Source organism: Porites lutea, chromosome 10 (assembly GCF_958299795.1).
Source record: "Porites lutea chromosome 10, jaPorLute2.1, whole genome shotgun sequence".
Lineage (NCBI taxonomy): Eukaryota > Metazoa > Cnidaria > Anthozoa > Scleractinia > Poritidae > Porites > Porites lutea.
Genome location: NC_133210.1, coordinates 22,108,221 through 22,128,384, shown reverse-complemented (window position 1 = coordinate 22,128,384; position 20,164 = coordinate 22,108,221). Strand labels below are relative to the sequence as shown.

General features: G+C 41.5%; 3 pseudogenes; 1 reads left to right on the top strand and 2 right to left on the bottom strand.

Moving 5' to 3' along the window:
• LOC140949663 (ATP-binding cassette sub-family C member 4-like) overlaps positions 1-20,164 on the top strand; it is a 76,387-nt pseudogene that overhangs the window by 14,383 nt on the left and 41,840 nt on the right.
• LOC140950770 (uncharacterized) lies at positions 6,208-8,653 on the bottom strand (annotated as a pseudogene).
• Positions 8,824-10,170, bottom strand: LOC140950786 (uncharacterized; annotated as a pseudogene).

Sequence of the window (20,164 nt, the reverse complement as noted above, 5' to 3'; positions counted from 1 at the left end):
AATTTCAGGCTACTTGTTCTAAATTATGAAATATAAGTTTGCAACCTGTCCCAATGTAAATTATCTTTGTTCCTCTTTAACTTGTTATTCACACTTTCGATTTTTGTCAACTATTGATTTTTAGTTCCCTTTGTCTTGTAGACACCTTGTGAACAAAAACGAAAAGTTAATAGCGTATCATATGTCACAACATTCTTAAAGACACTTGAAGAATGGCCTTCAAGGATTCTCTCCATTTGAAAACCACAGGTCTGCTGCTTGTGACTGATTAAAGTGAGTCGCAGGAAGACCCGCTGCACATATGAGGATCAGATCCTCTATTGTCTCCCTCTCCAGGCAGGAACATTTTGCACTTTTTATGCAGTTTTGAGTGGAAAATGCATGTTTAGAGTGGGCACTTAAAATGGGTAGCACAAGGAGACTCTCCACGAGATGCAGGACATCTTGATAGTCAGTCTTGTAGGGTTCTTTCGTTAGCATTGTTGACCACAACCTGCTGTAGTCTGACATAATTATCCTGAAACTGTGTCTTCACCATCATCTTAAGAGACATCCACTGCCTTGACACAGTTTCTATATTGCACCTGTCTTTCTTTAAAACAGGCTCAAACCACGTTACTAACCTTCCAATTTCTTCAGAACTGAAATCGGCTAAGCTATTAGTATGATGCGGTCGTATATCAAATCAGTATTGAAAACAAGCATATCTCCAATGATGGTTCTTGTAGTGGACATTTCTTTGTTGGAGCTCTGTAGTAATGTGGCGTCAAGCAAAATCTGTCCTTAAGTTCTTGTTGGCACAATGCCACCACTTCTTCTATCTCGGACTACAAATTGATTGCCTTCTTTCTTTGACTAGGAGGACACCTTGATACTGCCAATCATTCAATCTTACTAAAAAACCTTAATCACTATAGTATCAGGGTTTTCTTCATACCTTCTTGGCTGTTCACAAGTAACTGAAATAGATTCTTTTTTACCCACCATTAATAAGATCCTATGTGGTGTCCCACAAGGTTCTGTTCTTGGTCCTTTGTTATTCCTAATCTATGTTTTCACAACTCTTCAGATAAATTTTCTTTTTATCTTTTTGCAGATGACACAAATTTGTTGTCTGCCGACAAAAATCTCAAATGTCATGAAGAAACGGTCAATGGCAAACTGGTGAAAGTCTTGGATCGCTCAATACAAATAAGGGAACATAAAATGCTAAAAAGTCAAACTTTGTTATCTTTTGTCCTTACCAACGTGGACCATTCGGTCAATACTCAAATGTTTGATAGTAGTAATCTTTTTTTACTTCCCTTGAGTAAAAGGATCATGTAATGTCTTACTGGACAGTCACTCTGGAAATACCACATTGACAAATGAATGTAGCACTAAAAATAAGTAGAATGATTGGCGTTTTTGCCCTTCTTAGGCACCTCGCTCCTCTTACTACTCAATTAAGTATTTATCGCTCTTTGATACTACCCTACCTGTCCTATGGTTTGGCTGCTTGGGGTGAAGCTGCTAAAACCCATCTACAAAAAATACTCATGCTGCAAAGACTTGTCCTTGGGTTGATGTATTTTTCTGAACCCAGAGTGCATGCGGCGCCTTGATTTTGGAACTCCATTTGCAATATACTCCGTCAAAAACAAGGCCAAGGATGAATGTGATAAAGTGCCCATTCTCCTTACAAATGTAGCGAACCAAACAGTTAAATTTATGCAGTAGAAATAGCTTAATGTAGTTTCGCAGTTATTTACCAGTATCTGTTACGAGTGGTTGATTTTGTAAATGTTGTTTATTTACATTTAAGCTTTATTTACTTATTCATGTATTTATTTGTAATTGTTCCCTGACTCTTGTACCCCTGTCTCCCCACCCATGTCGACTAGAACCTGCTATTTGCGGAAATGGACTTCATGTAAATGTTTGTTAATAAGATGTGTGTACTTGTACTTAAAGTGACTGTGTGTACTTGTACTTATGATACATGTACAGTTTGAAAGAGATGGCTCAGTTTTTTTCAGTAATGGTTTCACATCGGTGATTTGATTGATTGTTTGATTTCTACCATTTATTAATTCCCCTTTAGTTTGTAGTAATGGACATTGCAGTGTGGCCATTTAGAGTAGTTTTGATCACTGACTGTGAAAATCTGATGCACATTTATTATGCCTTCCATTTCAATCTCTAAATACTTTTCACAGGTTTTAAGGCTTGCAAGCCAAGGATTGTACAGTAGTGTTTCAACTAATCAACAAGCAGTCAACTTGATAACAACAGACACACAGATCTTTGATCAAGTATGGCATGAAATGTGTTTAGTTAATGGTTTTAAAATCTGTTTCTTTTTGTGTATGTGCCTCTATTTTTAGTTATAAATATTTTTCTGCTCAAGATGAATACACAAGTAGGTTGAGCGTGATCTTCCGGGTAAATGTAGTCATAAATAGGACTTTTGTTGACAGTAACTAACGTTTCGACTAACCTGTCCGGCAGTCATCATCTTCAGAGTCAAAGTGAGTTGTATCATATGTCAGTTGATGGTATTAAACTCTAGTCATTGCTTTGATTATTCAATTAAGTGGTGATGTTATTGGCTGTCTGTCATTTAAACTGTGATGTAATTGGCTATGAAGACTGGGAATGTCATTGGTGCATTTTGATTGTCTGTTGCATACCTGCCAACTCTCCGGAATTATCCGCGGGAGTCGTTACGGATACGAAACAACAATAGATCTCCTGGTCTCCCGTACGGGTCAAAAATCTCCTGGATAAAATCGAGTTATGAACTTTTCTGTGCTTTAATTTGGAATTTCTCCCATTTTCTCCCAAAATTCAATTTTCTCTGATTCAAAGTTCGGTTCCTGGGGAATTTTCGCACATACTTCATCACTGACAAAGATTATTATAATCAGGGCTTCTGATATTTCGCGGAAAAAAAAGCAAGATTTCGCGGGATTTTCAGGGGCAAATTCACGGAAAAATGGGCCGATTTTGCGGGATTTTCGCGGGGAAAAAGTCAAAATTCGCGGAAAAATCGGCCGATTTCGCGGGATTTCCGCGGGAAAAAAGTCAAAATTCGCAAAACAATCGGCCGATTTCGCGGGACTTTAGCGGAAAAAAGTCAATTTTCGAAGGATTTTCAGAGGCAAATTCTTAGAAAAATCGGCCGATTTCACGGGAAATTTCGGGGGGAAACTTCGCCAAGAAACAATCAGTAAAAAACAGCCGATTTCGCTGGATTTTTTTTGGCAAATTTGGCTAAAATCGATCAATTTTGCGTCGATATGACCAGCGTTGGTGAACGATTCTTTTAACAGGGATAATCATTTGCTCTTTCAACAACAGTTCGCACGAGAAATGAGTGAATGCTATAGCTAATTAACATTATGGTTAGTGCCCAGTTCTTCGCCACGTTCATCTAAAAAACGCCTGGTAGTTTTGGGACGTTGTTTACTCGTTGCAGTGACGAAGTTTCAAGCTAAATTTGGACGTTTGGTGTGAATAAAACCGGTCTAATAGCCAAGAAGATAAGCATTAAATATGTTTTCCCGACATGTATTTGGAAATATTTCTGGCGGATTTCGCGGTATTTCGCCTTTTTTTGGGAATTTCGCGGGATTTCGCAGAAATACCTGAATGTCGCTGGTCCGCGACCGCGCGAAATATCAGAAGCCCTGTATAATTCTTAATTATAAAAGCTAATTGTAATGGTCTCTGTAACTCATGTAAGACTCCATAGAATGTCCTAAGCCAATTAGGGACTAAATCTAATTGTGCTTATATATGGGGGGGGGGGGGGGGGTCGGGGTCAGGAGGTTGATCGTTGATATTCGGGGGGGGGGGGGTAATGTAAAAGAAAGAGTCTCCAGGTTTTAGATTTTCAGAGGTTGCCATCTCTGCTGTTGCCACAGTAAACAGTCGTTTATTGTTAGTCAAATCATCAGTTGTTCAGTCATTCTTTTGTACTTAATTTTGCTTGAGTCAAAAGTTGTTTGTACAGTGCCGATAACTGTTGACTACAATTCAGCAGTGTTTGTTCTCAAGTAAACCAGCTTTCTAAAGTGAGTCGTTGATAGTAGTCTGTAGAATAGATATAGGTAATACATGTTGCAGAGTCTCAGTCAATTTGATGTTGCGTAGAATGTGTTAAGCAACATGATTGTTGTTGATGTCATCATTTCTTGTCTCTTTTTTGTGTTCAGTCAGTCACGTGCAAAGGTTTCTGCCGTTTTCACCAAAGTAAGCGACGTGGCAGTCACAGCATTTGATCTTGCATGCTGCCCCCTCTCTGTCGTCTGGTTTTTCTTTGTCCTTAACATTAGTAAGTAGTTATCATAAAGTGGTTATTGGTTTGTGTGCAATGCATATGCATGTTGTTGCATATGTTGTTAATAGTAAACATGCCTCTGATGTACGGTATAGTCGCTGTCATAACAGGGCCAGAGTTAATGTTGGTCTGAGTGTTGGAATTGGTGTTACTGTGAGTGTTGTAGTTGTTTTTACTAATATATAGATTTAGCCAGGGCTAAAAGCGAAGCTCCCATTAATAAATTTATAATTAAAATCAAACTATAAACTTGTAATCCACAAATCGGTTAACTTAAGGGCACATTAATGTGACTTTTGAGGGAAAGGCGAAGTTATTTTAGACTGCAACATCTTACATCGAGTTGATAGCCTTATATGTACACCCAAAAAATAGCAAACATGTTCGATCACATTCAAGAGCCATAATGGCTCTTGACCACAGTAGATTAGGCCTCAAAAACAAATTCTTGGAAAACAAATCAGGCCGAATTTTTTTTGCGTTCGACAGGTTTACTTTACAAATTCTTGCCAACAAATCTAGGGGTGTGTAAACCAACCTTTCATACTCTTTTAATATACATCACATCTGAGGTGAAACAATTCTATTTATCATACGAACCTCGGACAGAATGCGGCATTTCACTATTTTTCAAGACAAATTACACTTAGTCAATATTCAGGACGATCAATCGTGGGCTTTTAGCGAAACCGTTCAAAACAATTCCAAAATCACCCATACGGCCAGCCGGTTCTCATTTCTAGTGCGAGCTGTCAGTGTGGTCGAGTCTTTGCATGAACTTTAATAGAGTTACCCTTCAACATAACAACGAATTTTAAACTCATCGCCAATTGATGCGCTTGGGAACTGGTGCCTAAAAGGTTAGCGGGGAGGCCAACTGTGAAAAATACGGCAAAGGAGGTAACCAGGCAACCCTGGAAGCGGGAACCACCCCTGCCAGCAGCCGCTAACTGGCACCGTCACACTGAGAGGGTACTCAGTGGAAAATACTTACCCACGTGGAATACTTACCTGCACACCCCCGCATGACAGCAGGGAGGGAGGAGAGGGAGCAAGAATCCGCCAAGATTCGCCAGCACAAAGCAACAAGGTGATCCGCAACGATCAGCTAGAATAGCTTGCAAAATAATGCAAAATGATAGCGGCCCTGAAAACCCAAGTGGGCCACCCCGCATGTCACGCATGCTAATACGGGGACACCGCTGGCTGCATTGGCTCGAGGTTAACTTAGCCTAAATAAAATTTAGCCGCATTTAAACTCATCGCCAATTGATGAGCTTGGGAACTGGTGCCTAAAAGGTTAGCGGGGAGGCCAACTGTGAAAAATACGGCAAAGGAGGTAACCAGGCAACCCTGGAAGCGGGAACCACCCAAAGAACACATCCGTCTCCAAGTGCTTGGAGAACGGAGGGACCCGCGAACAATGGGAAGCCTGGTACCTCCGTACATCCAAAGAGAAACCCCAAGCCAGAGACGGACCAAAGGCAAGCCTGCTAGCTAGGAGGGGACTTACCGCTGAGTAAGCAGTCCAGGAAAGCCCCATGCTTGTGGTGCGGCAATGCGGACTCCAGAGGCAATAGACCAGATGTGCATCATGAAAGGCATAGCCACCGTTCACACCGTGCAGCAGGAGCTTACGCGTACTTTCTCCTCCATGACCAAGCTAGTAGTCCCAGAGTTCATCCCAGCGAGCAGTAGGTAAAGGAGAGCCGAAGATGACCAAGTATACCCTGTGTTGCCATTGAAAAACTAGAGCACTGATAGTTGAGTAGACCAGGCCTTGACCTTGGAGTTTATTTTGTTTTTGTTTGTTTTTGTTTTTGTTGTTGTGTGTGTGTTTTTTTTTTGCTTGATTTGTTTTGCTTGTTTATGTATAAGTAATGTCAAACTAGCTTCTGCGAAAGTGTAGCCAGCGACGCCGAAGGAGTCCTGATATAGAGCTAATAGGCGTTGCTAGACCAACGGCCCATGGCTTGAATAAGATGGTCTGGAACTCCATTACGAGCAGCCACTGTGGCCGCCCCAGTGCGAAAACTGTGGCTGGAAAAATTACCAGGAACCCGGGCTGAGGCCATAATTTGTCGAAGCCATGCAGTGAGGGTAGCCCTGGACAGAGGTCGACCGTCTTGAAGCAAGAATAAAGGGCCCGCAGAATTGCCCCGCAGCGAGAGATAAGTCATCAGTGCCGATAGAGCGCAAAGTGGCAGATGGCCAGCACCAATGTGGACGTAACAACCTTGCCTAAAAGGGTCAGTCTTGGAGCCCTTGATGTGAACTCTCATGCAAGATGGAGAGACCATGGAGTCCACGCTAATGTCTTGGACACTAAGATGGAGTGATGGGGAGAAACTAGCCAAGTCTGGTACAGTGAATTCTGAAGCGCGGAGGAAACCAAAATAGCCAAGACAGCAAGCAGCCCGAAACATGCAATGGTCGGGGAGGCCGAGGTCCAGAGAGTTCCAAATAACCAGCATTAGGTCATCCGTGATCGGCAAACGACTGGCAACAGGAGAACCTTGGCAACGCTTGATCCCTCGTAAAACCCGACGGAGGCGAAGGCAACCGGCTATTGGGTCTGAGAACCCCTGATCAATATGAAGAGCTCTTACGCCAGACAAATAAACTTTGATGGATGCGTGCTGGACAGTCTTAGCTAGAAACGTGGCAAACAAGCAGAGCGTCCATTCATCGGCCGGGCAGGGGGAACCTGACGAGTGGAGCACGCCGAGCTGGTGACAAAAGGCTATAAACTTGGACTGAGCCGTGGAGTAGGATCGACGCGTAGAGGGAGCCAAACCCTGGCACAAAAAGGACTGGCATTGGAGCTCTAAAGCGGAGAGGTCAACTCCTCCAGAAGCTGAGGGGGAACTGAGGTAGGAGACCGCTGCGCCTCGGAAGCCAGCTGCCAAAAGCGCTGCCAATGAAAACGAGATAATGCATCAGCAACCTGGTTGTTGACCCCCGGTACATGCTGGGAAGAAAAGGAGAAACTATGTCTAGCAGCTGACAATAGAAGATGGCGCAATAAATGCATAATGCAAGGGATTTTGGACGTTCTTGAATTCAAAATATGCACGACCGCATTGTTGTCCGAGTGAAACAGGATATGCCTCCGACACCACATGTGTCCCCAAATGTGAGCCGCAACGACCACAGGGAACAGTTCCTTGTAGGCAACGGACTGCTGTGCTTGGAGAGGAGACCACAAACCCGTGAACCAGAGGCCTCTCAGAAAGGCCCTATAGCCCAGGGAGCCAGCTGCATCCGAGGAAAGTTCAATATCCGCTTCCGCAGATAGGCCAGGAAAAAGCCAAAAACTAACGCCATGCCAATCAGACAAGAACTTATGCCACCACTGCAGGTCAAGATGAAACTGAGTGTTGAGGCGGATAGGATGATCCCTCCTCCGAAAGCAACAGAGTAGGTCAATCATACGGCGGACAAAGGTTCTACCAGGCCAGACTACTTTAGCAGCATGATGTAAATGTCCTATTAGAGATTCCAATTCTTGTCTGAAGCACCATTTCCGGGGGAGCCAAGAGTGGATTAACCCCTGAAGAGCCTGCAGCTTATCCACGGGGAGGCCTAAAAACTGTCAACATCGACGAAGGACCCACGCACTTACCAGGGTGGAGAGGTAAGCCAAGACGATCACAAACGGCCAAAGCGACTGTAAGATTGCGAGCGCACTGAGGAGAATCTGGGGGGCCAGCGGTAAGAAAATCATCCAAATAGTGGAGCAAGTCAGGGATCTGATGATTGTTCATAAGGATCCACTCCACCAGGTCTGCAATGGAGTTAAAAATGTAGGGTGCCGAGCGAAGACCGAACGGGAGAGCCAAATCCACGTAAAAATGATGGCGCCATTTCATTCCCAGCAAGTACCGATCCAGTGGGTGGATCGGAACATGGCGGTAGGCAGACTCCACATCAAACTTGGCCATAACTGCCCCTCGGCCAAACTGGGAAACTAGGCGAATCACCTTATCTACAGTGATATAGTGAAGGGAGAACTCGTCGGGATTGATCCCATCATTGACACTAGCCCTCCCCAGGGGAAGAAAGGTCCACAATCAAGCGCCACTTTCCCGGCTGCCCCCGCTTGGGAATAACCCCGAAGCTGCTAACGTGCAAGTTGGGTAAAGGGGGGGAAGTAAAGAGGCCTGCCACCCGGCCTAAGGAAACTTCATGGGCCAAATGCTCATCAACCACTGCAGCATGCTGTAGCGCAGAAGGTTTATTATTCTTGGCAGACTTGAGCTTGTGCGACGGGGAGAACCCCACCCGAAACCCATTACTAATCCCATCCAGCACATAGTTCACTAGTTGACGGTCAGGATGATGCTGAAGTTCCAAAGCAAATTGATCTGCTTGCAGGGGGGTCACGGACGAAACTAGGGGAAGGGGCCCTAAAAAAGATAAGACAAAGAGAATATAGTAATACTACGGGGGACAGCAAGATAACAAACAGATTAACTAGCAACTGAACCAACAAGCTTTAATTCAAGAAAAAAGTAACGACTGTAGACTAGGCAAGGTTAACAAGGACATAGCAATAAAACACAGAGAGTTTGAGCTCTCGGGAAAAAACCTAAGCGAGCAATTGTTTTAGTTCAAAGACGCCTGGATTTGCTCCTGGATCTTGAAGGGGAGGCAGAACGCCGCTTCACGGTGTCATTGGGTTGGTTTGATGTTTGGCCAGGGCAAGCACTAACACGATGCGGGCCAGAACAGTTCGAACAAATATGGGCGAAACGGCACGAAGCATAGGGGGCCACGCACCGTCCCCGATTCCACGACTTGCACACAATAGTCGAGGAGGCAGATCCACGAGGCTCGGGAGAACCATCTACAGGAGCGTTGGAGGCTCGTACAGCCGCTCCCGCGGCATGGAAATTAAAAAGCTGGACGTTGATGGACGACCACTCGGTTAGATTCGTAGCTGCCGCGTGCTCGCGGAATGCACGGTCATATGCGAACCAAACCCGACCAGTAAATTGTCGGTGCGTACGCAAAATAAGTAGCTGGTAGTTCATCAGGTCTTTCCAGCGATGAGGGAAATGGGAAGCGAGAATGAGGCATTAGATGGAAAAGGCCTCCAGCCAGCTGGTGATATCTTCTATGCGCCGTTTGGGTTTCTTTGGCGTGGATGTGAGAACAGGCCGTCCTTCGAAGTAAAGTTGAGGCTCGGGCTCCACCGAAGCAATGTTCGAGGAGAGCAGCTCGCTCAAGTCGACGAATTTGCCAGCGACGATTTGGCCCACCAACTTGGCCGGGATGGGTGAGAAACCCGGGCCGACGACGAACGGTTGCTGTAGCGCGGGAAGGGATGAAAACGAGGACACGCTCGCTGACGAGGAAGGCCCAGAAGCAAACGAGGGAAGGGACACCGCAGGTGAGGAAATCGGAAAAGTAGAAATAAAGGAGGGCACAACATAACTAGGCCTACCTTGGGACGCTGAGCTTGCAGAAGTGGGTAAAACGCCGGTGCCAGAGGTCAAAAAGGCCGAGGCTTAGGAGGCAAGATTGCTCGAAGAAACGGGAACGCCCCCAAGTATGGTTGTAGTCGAAGGCTGTGAACTGGCGTTCGGAACCGAGCGGGCCGGTGCTCGGTCGGCGGCTAAAGCATCTTTCACCGCTTGCACAACAGTTGCCAGGAAGGCAGGAGACCGCTGATCTTGCTGGAGAGCAACGGCCGCGACAGCAGGAGAAGCAGCAACGAATGGGCAAGGGGGATTAGCCGCCGGATCGGCGATCGCCGACGCACAGGATGGTTCGGCCGAAACTGCGGTGGATAAGGCATCGAGAGCTGCAGACTGGCTGTTGCGAGTCGAACGAGATGACATGATAAAAGACTTTCCAAGCAAGAATCCGCCAAGATTCGCCAGCACAAAGCAACAAGGTGATCCGCAACGATCAGCTAGAATAGCTTGCAAAATGATAGCGGCCCTGAAAACCCAAGTGGGCCACCCCGCATGTCACGCATGCTAATACGGGGACACCGCTGGCTGCATTGGCTCGAGGTTAACTTAGCCTAAATAAAATTTAGCCGCATTATATTTATTATTTTTTTGTTATTTAATGGTTTCAGTTATAACGATGTGTAATCTTATAAAGCGTTTGATACGCGCGACATTTTTTACTACTCCTGCAAGCGATGTTAATGAACGATGAAAACAACCGGCGCGGACAAGCGATTAAAATTGCAAGAGAGACTACTAACAATCAATAAAAGAAATATAATTCGGTGAAACATTTACAGAGGCAACAATTTTCATTCACAAAGACAAGTATTAAAGTGTCTCTAAAAATCCTGAGTCTTTAAGCGTAAAGCTTAAGCCGCGGCTTCCCGGTGCGGTGTTTACTGTTTTCGAAGGTGAACTCCTCGAAGCAAGAAAATCGCTCAAAGTTTTCTTTCTACAGCCAAATTTATAACTAAATATTCTTCGGATCGTTTTCTTTCTATTTGCGGTGAGAAAAGATATTGTGAAGGCCTTTTAAAGTCCTATAAGCTTATATCAAACCTGACACTATGTCAGATCATTGACTCAAATCTTACAAACGTGCATAAACTTGCCGCATTAACTGTGCTCGACTTCATGAAATTAGATATAACAAAAACAAACATCAAATGCAATAATTACTCAGGCTTACCATTCGAGATTCAGTTCCTGAAAGCTATCAAGGAAGGCCACAGTTGGTTGAGACTTTTAAACCCTCTTACGCATTAAGCAAGGTAAAAAACAAAAACAATGCCATCCGAAATCGGATTACCGAATTTTGACAAGCGACGCATTTCTCAACCAAAAACCCAATAAACAAACCAGCCGTGAATAACAGAAGACTCTTGATAGAAGCTGTATTTCATTTTGTACATCCGGTCTAAAAAGGCAGTTAAAAACATCACAAGTTGACACAAAACTCTGCCAGCTTCAGCTATCAAAGTAAACAACTTTCAAGATGCTGCATAAATTTTCCGCATGAACTCACCTGTCAAATTTTGACCAATCAGAGCATAAAAATTGGACGTAGAGCGTGACCAACGCGTGACCATGGTAAGAAAAGGTCTTCTCCGCCTGTACTTTTAAAAAACCTGGCTGAATTTTCGCGTCCGAGGTCAGTTTGAAATCAAAATCTTAATAGTGCGGGGCCATAATGACATAAACACAACAAATTTCATATGAATCACTGGAAAAAATAAACTTAAGCCAGCGATCATTTGAAGGTGGTAATTTGTCAACGGAAAACTGCAAAAAAAGACTCGACCTCGATGGGTCGACACTTGAGCCCGCGGTACGGTCAGGTGATACTGGTCAGCGGATACCCTGTTTTGACAGCTGTCAATTGATCACAACATTGATGTGCAATTAGTTTTTTCCTGGGCTCCCAAACTCGCTAGAAAGTGTGAGAGTAAACATTGGTGGCCCTGTGGTGCGGACGGACGGTCGTTCGTTCGTTCTGTGTACGGTCACGTGATTACTAAATTTTCTTGGATGGGTAGATCCCTTAGCTATGGGGCTCCGCCCACGCGCGCGCGAAGCGCGCGCGTGGTGCTCCGCTAAAAACGTTGTTTAGATATATAGTCAGTCTCTGGTCAGTCTCATCTTGCAGGCTGTCAGGCAAGTGGCAAACTGCAATCCTGGTCAAAACGTTTGAGACACTTTGCGTTTTAGGTGAGGAAAATGTTATTCAAGTTGACCCAACTCCGCCCCTGAACAGTGTTGGGTGTTACAAGTCAAATGCCTTTTACATATCTTGTACACTTTATGGACCTCAACTTTGTTTAGCGGGGGTGGGGGAAAATCTTGTTAAGGCCGTGTTTATGAGTATGTATCGTAGGTTAGCTGCAAATTCCATACAAAACCAAGTGAAAAAGGGAAGGTGTCCCAACACCTTTTGGCCAGGATTGTAGTTGTGCTCGTCTTGTCAAACAACACAGTCACAGTCTGTATAGTTCTAGCTGTGTGAAAGGTTGGGTGTACAATGACTGGTCTGTATGTGTTGGTTTTCTGTGAATTATCATTCCTAGTCTGTTGTTGTTGCAAGTGAGCAATTAAGCAGTCTATAGAAAAGGTACAAGGAACAGTATGAGCTGTGACTGCCAGGCCACTTACCCGACAAGCGAAATTAACTACGAGAGAATGACTGTATAACTGAGAGTTTGACTAACAATAAATGGCTGTTTAAGGTAATTCCCTTGTTTTGCACTGTGCATCATGCTCACCTACTGTGCATAACAATTGCAACATCAAAGGGGGCGGTAATTTGCGCTGATTGCCTGAAGAGAGATAACAATGGCCTCTTTTTGTAGTCCAAATGGTTTTATTAGCGATTATGATAACACTTCACCGCTAAAAAGGTGCTGGTCTTGAAATGTGCCTGAGTCTTCTCGTGCAAAACAATCATTTGAAGCTGAACCTTTTCCTTTGTTGCCTTCTTTCGATGAATTAAGAAACTCTGCATTTTGAGCCACAGAGAGGTATGAGATAATGTTCAAACTGTCCATTCTTCTACACTTTTTAAAAGATCAGGTAATTTGAAGTAACTTAACTGAAAAATTATAGCCCAGAAAAACAAATACGCCCAAGGTTTTATTAAGATTTATAGTTTTTGCCTTATGATAAGAATTTTTAACAGTTGTTCAACTTTTGCATATTTTGCACGCATTTAGGAAAAAACACTTAGCATTACAGGCTCACAGGGTGAAAACAAGCTTGGTGACCCCATCTTTTTATTGTAGTTTATCAATGTCCTATGTATGACTTTCAATTATGCCAAGTTTGAAAAAAATCTGGATAGTACATCCGTTTCAAAAGAATTAGCATGTGACATTAGATGCATCGAAACTAATATCACGACTTAATTGACCAATCAAAATAAATCACTTACATGAAAACTGGCCTACTTCCAGGTGTTGAAACTCCACATTCATTTGAGAACTTCGAACACGACTGCATAGGCTTGGTCACATGACTTATAGTGGTTTGCACTTTGAGGATTCTGCTAAAAACCTGCTGGGTGCTAAATGTCTCTATAGTCATTAATTGTCCTCAATAAATTTTTCTTTACACAAAGTCATGCATTTTTCTTTTCAGCTTGTGACGCATTTACACTTTGTGTGGATCACTCCTATTCAAGTGGTAGTTGTAGTATATTTTCTATGGATACAGTTGGGTTTTTCCTGTGCTGTTGGTATAGTGCTCACATTGATACTCATAATCCATCAGGCATGGTTTAACAGAAAATATTCTAAGTTAAGGTGAGATACAAGAGAATAGATTATCATTATAACACTTTAAATACTCATGCAGACTTCTTAGTTTATTCAGGTGTTATTTCTTAATTGGTCACATACTAAAATGTACTTGTAGATTAACAACTTAAATATGTTCTTTGGAACATTAAAGTCAAGAGCATGCACCTACCGGGTAAATACAACAAGTTAGGCAGGGAATCAAATAGCTGAGGATTTCTTTTGTTCTATTTTTCTTTTATTTCCTATGAAAGTACGTGAGGACAACATTCATAGAAGTGGTCAGGGCTGGGTCAACATTAAAACTCTTTAATTTGGTTACCCTTTGGGCAACAAAGCCTCACAATCTAGCTGCCAGAGGAAAAATATTATTTGCCCAAAAAATTTGGTACAAACAAATTAAATAAAGCTATATCTGCAAAACAGGAACCTTTTTAGACCTTTTCATTAATTCTCTTTTATATTCATGTTTAAAGTTATTTACCAGGGAATAAAAAACAAATGTTTGAATTCATAATAATTTTGTTGGTTTGCAATTAAAATGCTCACAGTAGGTAAAATTTTTATAAAATGCACCTGTAGAATCGTTTCCTGTAACAGCTTGTTTAGCCATGTCTAGACAAACTAACATGTTTCAGCCTGAACGAATAATAATTGAGCCATCCATAATTAATGGTAATGGTTGGACTTCAGTATTACATTTAATCACATTTCTTGTGTGTTACTCAATGAATATCACCAAAAATATGATAGAATAAAAATAATATTATAAAGAATTTTAATCTAAACAAAGCACAAAATCGAACATTTTGAAGGTGCTTAAATGCACAAGTTAAAGTAAATTCCCCCCCGCCCCCAACCAGGGAAAAGGCTGGGACTTGAACAAAAGAACCATAAAATTGAGCCAATGTCCCCACCCCCATGGAAATATCTTCTTTCCAATGTCCTCACTTGTCCCCACCTACGTCCAGTTTAAGTAATTTTTATTTGGTGAAAATGTTTCAGACTGGTTTGGTTGTCAATATTTTGATTGCCTTATATTAATAATTATTATCATAATCTGAAACAAAGGAAAATATAAATCAAGCTGGTTTCAAAAATGTTAGATCAATGAAAATTTTGGGCCACAACATTAACATATATATGAATTTTCTAAAAAGTTTCATTGAAAACACAAAAACAGACAACAAGATAACATTAAACGACTCTATACTATAATTTTCCTCTTTTAAATTTATTCTGGAGAGCTCTAGATCTTCACACAGTTCTAGACTCCAAGCCTCCAGCTGAATTCTCCAGTTTAAACCCCACGTACCAGGACAGTCAACGATTGGTTTTTGTTCTGCTAGTGTCCCTGCCTTTACCGGGCTAGGGTGGGGGGGGGGGGATTATTTTTCTTTGGCTGGGGCATAACGCACACTGACCTACATAAAAAATGCAACAGTACATTTTCTCTACAGGATTTGTGCAGACAATTTTTTTACACTTCAGGTAATACTTGGAAAGGAAAACAAAAAAACGAGAAACTCGCAGTGTTGTTTTAAGCGATGCCCACCACCTTATTTGTTTTACTTTCCTCAGAATATATATAAATATATGTTATGTATCGGCTGGGAGGTCCGTATTGGGAGAAACTGTGCCTGAGGTCTTGAGTTGTTTATTTAAGATTGAAGCTAAATGCAATCATTGACAACAACCTTATTCTTATAACTAGAAAACTGGAGAGGCAAAATTCAATGAAACACGACAGGATCATCTAGATTCATACAGAAAAAATGGAAAACTAAACTACAAACAGAGCAAAAATGTCCAATAAACGGTGCATAAAAGCAAGATTGCATTACTTACAGCCCGGTTATAAAGCTAGTGAAACGACATCACGAGCCATCTGTTTTACTTTACTTTAGCGGTTTTCCTGGCTGACTTGCTTGATTCTCCCTTCAGACTTTTTGTCTGAATAATAAAATTCACTTTTCCCTAGGTAATGCTAATAACAGCACAAGTTTTAAAAGAAAAATGGTTTGAAAATGACGGTTTTTGCTCATTCACAAACAACAAACAAACTGGTGAATGAAGCTGCAGCCAACGATTCTGCCCGGGTTAGCTGGCAAGATCGTAAAATACCGCCCGCTCTCGGAACCAGTCAGATTGCAGGATTTGGAGGATTCCATCCGGTTGCAAGCTTGGAAAAAAATATTGAATTTTTTGTAAATTATATATGAAATTGTAAAATTGGCTAATCTTGTTGCTTGAGAAACTAAAGCTACTGTAAAACGGGCAACAGTCGAAAAAGTGCAGCTTGTTTTGCAACGTTGCTGCAAAATGAGTTGAAAGGTGATGTTGTGCATTTTACCACCCACACATCAAACCTGTCTTGCAACAAATCAGGTTTTTACGGGTTGTGAAAAGTTGTTGCAAAAAGTGAACTAAGCTTTTTTATCGTTTTTTGAATTGGAAACCAAATGCCCTCAGCTGATACCCCTGAGAATAAGAGTTGGTCTCAGCAAATTGAAGCTTAATTTGCTATTAAAGGGAGGCTGTTTTACTTTGAGTTTTTGGTCATGTTGTACGCAGACCATGCAGACTGCAGACAGTGCAGACTGTGCAGACTGTGCAGACTGAGTGTTATTTTTTTTACTTGTACCTTAATTTTCTAGTAAAATTTTTACTATAGTTTCCCGAAGGAGCGAGTACGATGGAGGATTAAGATAAGCTGTTTCTTTCTGTAACTGTATTATTTTGCCACAATTATTTAGTAGAAGAAGCTTTTTCAGGTTAAGTGACTTAAAATAAAACCCTTTTCGGCTTCCTACAACGGCTACGAGAGAGACATTTCCTCAATTTCCTTGATTGTTGATGATCGTCTCCGGTTTCACTCTGTAATTCAAACCGGTGACTTGCCGTCATTTCTTCAGATCTTACAGATACCGATGTCATCATTGTTAGCTCGGAAGACTTTTGTTTATGTATTTTTTTTATTCGATTCTCAAGAGTGTCCTTCTGGGCGGGTTTTCACTCGGGGATCGACAATTGTATTTGCTCCAAGTATTCATGCCAAAAAGTGGTAGTGGTTTGAAACTGACAATCTTGTTTGAGTATCATGGTTCTTGTTTATGCAGCTCCCCCAATAAATAGTTCATTAGTAACAAATGTGTTATTTGTACAACTCGCAGATATGGAGGGGGTTTTAATGTGCATTGAACTAGATCCCCTGCTGTGTATTTTAGGTATATTTTGTCTTACTTTTCATTGAATATTATCTTTGAGAAGTTTCAAGTCGCTGCCCTTCTTCTCTTAATTCTGACGCTTACGGAACCGCCAAACACGTGGAAATCAGAATATTTATTTTTAGGTAGGTATACTGTTGATTTATTTACACATTTTAAAGCATGGCCCATCCCTCAAACGTCTCGGGTTGATATCCCGAGCTAACAACGATGACATCGGTATCTGTAAGATTTGAAGAAATGACGGCAAGTCACCAGTTTTAATTACAGAGTGAAACAAAAGACTCGACGAAGACGATCATCAACAATCAAGGAAATTGAGGAAAATGATGTTTCTCACGTAGCCGTTGTAGGAAGCCGAAAAGGGTTTTATTTTAAGTCACTTAACCTGAAAAAGCTTCTTCTACTAAAAAAATAAATAATCATGGCAATATAATACAGTTACAGAAAGAGACAGCTCACCTTCCTCCATCGTGCTCTCTCCTGCGTGAAAGCACGCGAAACTGCTTTTACATCTGCTGGTAAACAATGAGCCCATGGTTTTCTCATTTCTTACCCATGACCCTTGCAGGTACACGTCAGTGCACATAATATTATTATGATAGTGATGCACAGTGCACATAATGAGAGGAAGCAGGAAACTATAGTAAAAAGTTTACTAGAAATTAAGGTACAAGTAAAAAAGTAACACTCAGTCTGCACAGTCTGCACGGTCTGCACAGTCTGCATGGTCTGCGTTTCAACATGACCGTTGAGTTTTTCTCCCCATAAGGTACCTTTGCTAGATCACAAGAGAAAGTTTCTTCATATTCATGTTAACCTACAACTTTCACAGAAATTTCAGTTGCCCGAAACTTAGTTGACCCGATGAAATTTTTAGTTGCCCCAGGCAAGCGGGAAAGCAGGCAGCCGGGGGAATTCCCGGGCCCCCACCTCTTAATGACAGCCCTGACCTACCGACACACACACCAGAATGATGCCCTCTTTTAATCATCGTCTTTTTACAGTTTGAAGTGAGTTATTGTCTAATGTCAATTCTTTTTTTCCAGGGCAATGTAATCATCTTTACCTCATACGTCTTCTTTTCAAAAACAATTTTCTTTTAAGTCTGAACATGTCAAGGCTGACAGAAGAAAGGTGCAAAAGAATGAATGAAATTATTAAAGGAATGAAAGTTGTGAAGATCTTCACCTGGGAATTTATATTTAGTGAATTGATCAATAGCATAAGAAGGTAAGATGTAGAATAAGACTACAAAATACTTGGGTGAATGAATTGAGAAAAAATTTTTTCAGTCTGTCATGGAAAATAAGCATGCACAGCTGTAAGCCTTTTCTGTAGAAGTTATATAAAAACATTTAATAGCAATGAAGCCTTGTTACTTAAGCATAGTTTGGCCAAGCCCGCTAGCGAGTTGTGGTGATCATATGAGTTTGCACTATCTTTGAGTATGCAACTGTTATGCACCGAAAGTAGTGCGCTGTGCCAGGTGCGTAATACAGGGGACCTTAAACCATGGCAACACCAAAAAACAAACAAAAAAATAAGGTTCAAAAATGCAGGTTAAACTTTTTTGCAGTTTTTCCAACTCTTTCAGTCATTTAGGAATTGGGAAATTAAGTTGCAACTGAAGAGAGGGGACTGCGTAATTAATGGAGCTTATAATTTATGTACAGTAAAGCTAGTTTATCGTCTTGCTGTTCACATTCTCAAGGAATCTAAAACTTGATTTGTTCAGGTTGTAGTAGTGCAGAGTATGGTAAAGAAATGTATTTATTCTTAATGTAAATCACAATGGTTTAAGTGGGGTTTTAATAAATACTCTCTTTTGTATAAACTTATAAGTCTGCACCATATCAGGTGGGTTTGTAAGCTGTAAATGTATGGACATTTTCTCTGATGCTTACTGATTTGATGCTTACTGTTGTCTCATCTAGACTTGAAATGTCAAGGATACACAAGACCCAGTTTTTTTGCATGCATTTAATATGGCAACTGGGTTTGTTTCTCAAAGCATCATAACTTGTACAATGTTTATCACCTATGTGTTACTGGGTAACCCCGTTAATGCTGCCAAAGTGTTCAGCTCAGTTGCCATGGTTACTGTTCTGCAGAGGTCTTTGGCAAGACACTTTCTTTCTGCCGTGCAGAAATTAAATGAAGCTAGGAAAACAGCAACAAAAATCCAGGTAATCATGTTTTCCTTGTTCATAGAAGATGTTACTTGAACAGGGAGTGGGGACGAGTGCAGTACCGTAATGGGAAAATGAAAAATGGGAACAAAAGCAGCGTGCAAAGAAAGTCGTGTCCGACAGCCGGGGCTAGTGGATTTTGCGATCGGGCAAGTGAATTCTGTTCTTAACTTGCCCGACGGGCAAGTGAAGATTTTTCGGAGAATTAAAATTACAGAAGTACTGTAAGACAAAATGTTTTAAATTCCTAATAAATTCCTGACGAAAGTAAAAGCCGTGGACTTAGAAAAAATTATACAGTGTGGCAGCGCCGAGAGCAAGACAGCAAAACTAGTTGGACACATCGGGAGTGAATATTGCGTTGAACTCAAAGCGTTACAGAAGCTTGAGTATTTGTACATTTTCACAAGAGGTCAACCAGTAATATGTAGTTTCTAGCATTGCGTTCAAAGAAAAATGTTTTTCTGTTATTTGGACCTTCATTCTGTAAGCTTTTCTTAAATTCTTTATTTCATCATTGTGAGTTGACTTTCAAGACAAAGGCATTTATAATCAAAAGGTGAACACTGAATTATTGTACTAGAGTGTGAATAGTATCTTACCACCAGGTCTACTTATAGTTCACACTTTTTACGGTTATTTATTGCTCTTGTCAAATAACTACAGCTGTTGTAATGAATAAATAAAGCCAGTAATTTATTAACTTACAGTGTAATTAAGAAAGGAATAATTAATTAATATTTTTTCATTCTGCTCGTGAAAAAATTTTTTGGGGGCTAGTAAAAACAACTTTCGGGCAAGTAGATGTTAGTTTCAGCTTGCCCGAAGGGCAAGCTGTAAAATTGACTTTCTTTGCACCCTGAAAAGTGAACTTGAACCCTAATCAGACTAGCCCTATTAGTTGGCTTCATTTCCAATACTCTGTTTTGTTCTCATTTCTCATTTCTCTGTTCCCGGTGCTTGTTCCCCACTCCCGGTTCCCTATTTTAGTGACATTTGTTCATGTAGCAGGAAGATAAGCATACATGGAAAAACATAATACTTGATTTAAAGTTTACGTACTGGTATATGATAAGTACAATACAGAATGTTTACTGCCAGCCTTGCTAATGACATACAGTTGAAACAAGAATTAATAAGCTCACCTCATGAGATGACCCTTAATTTA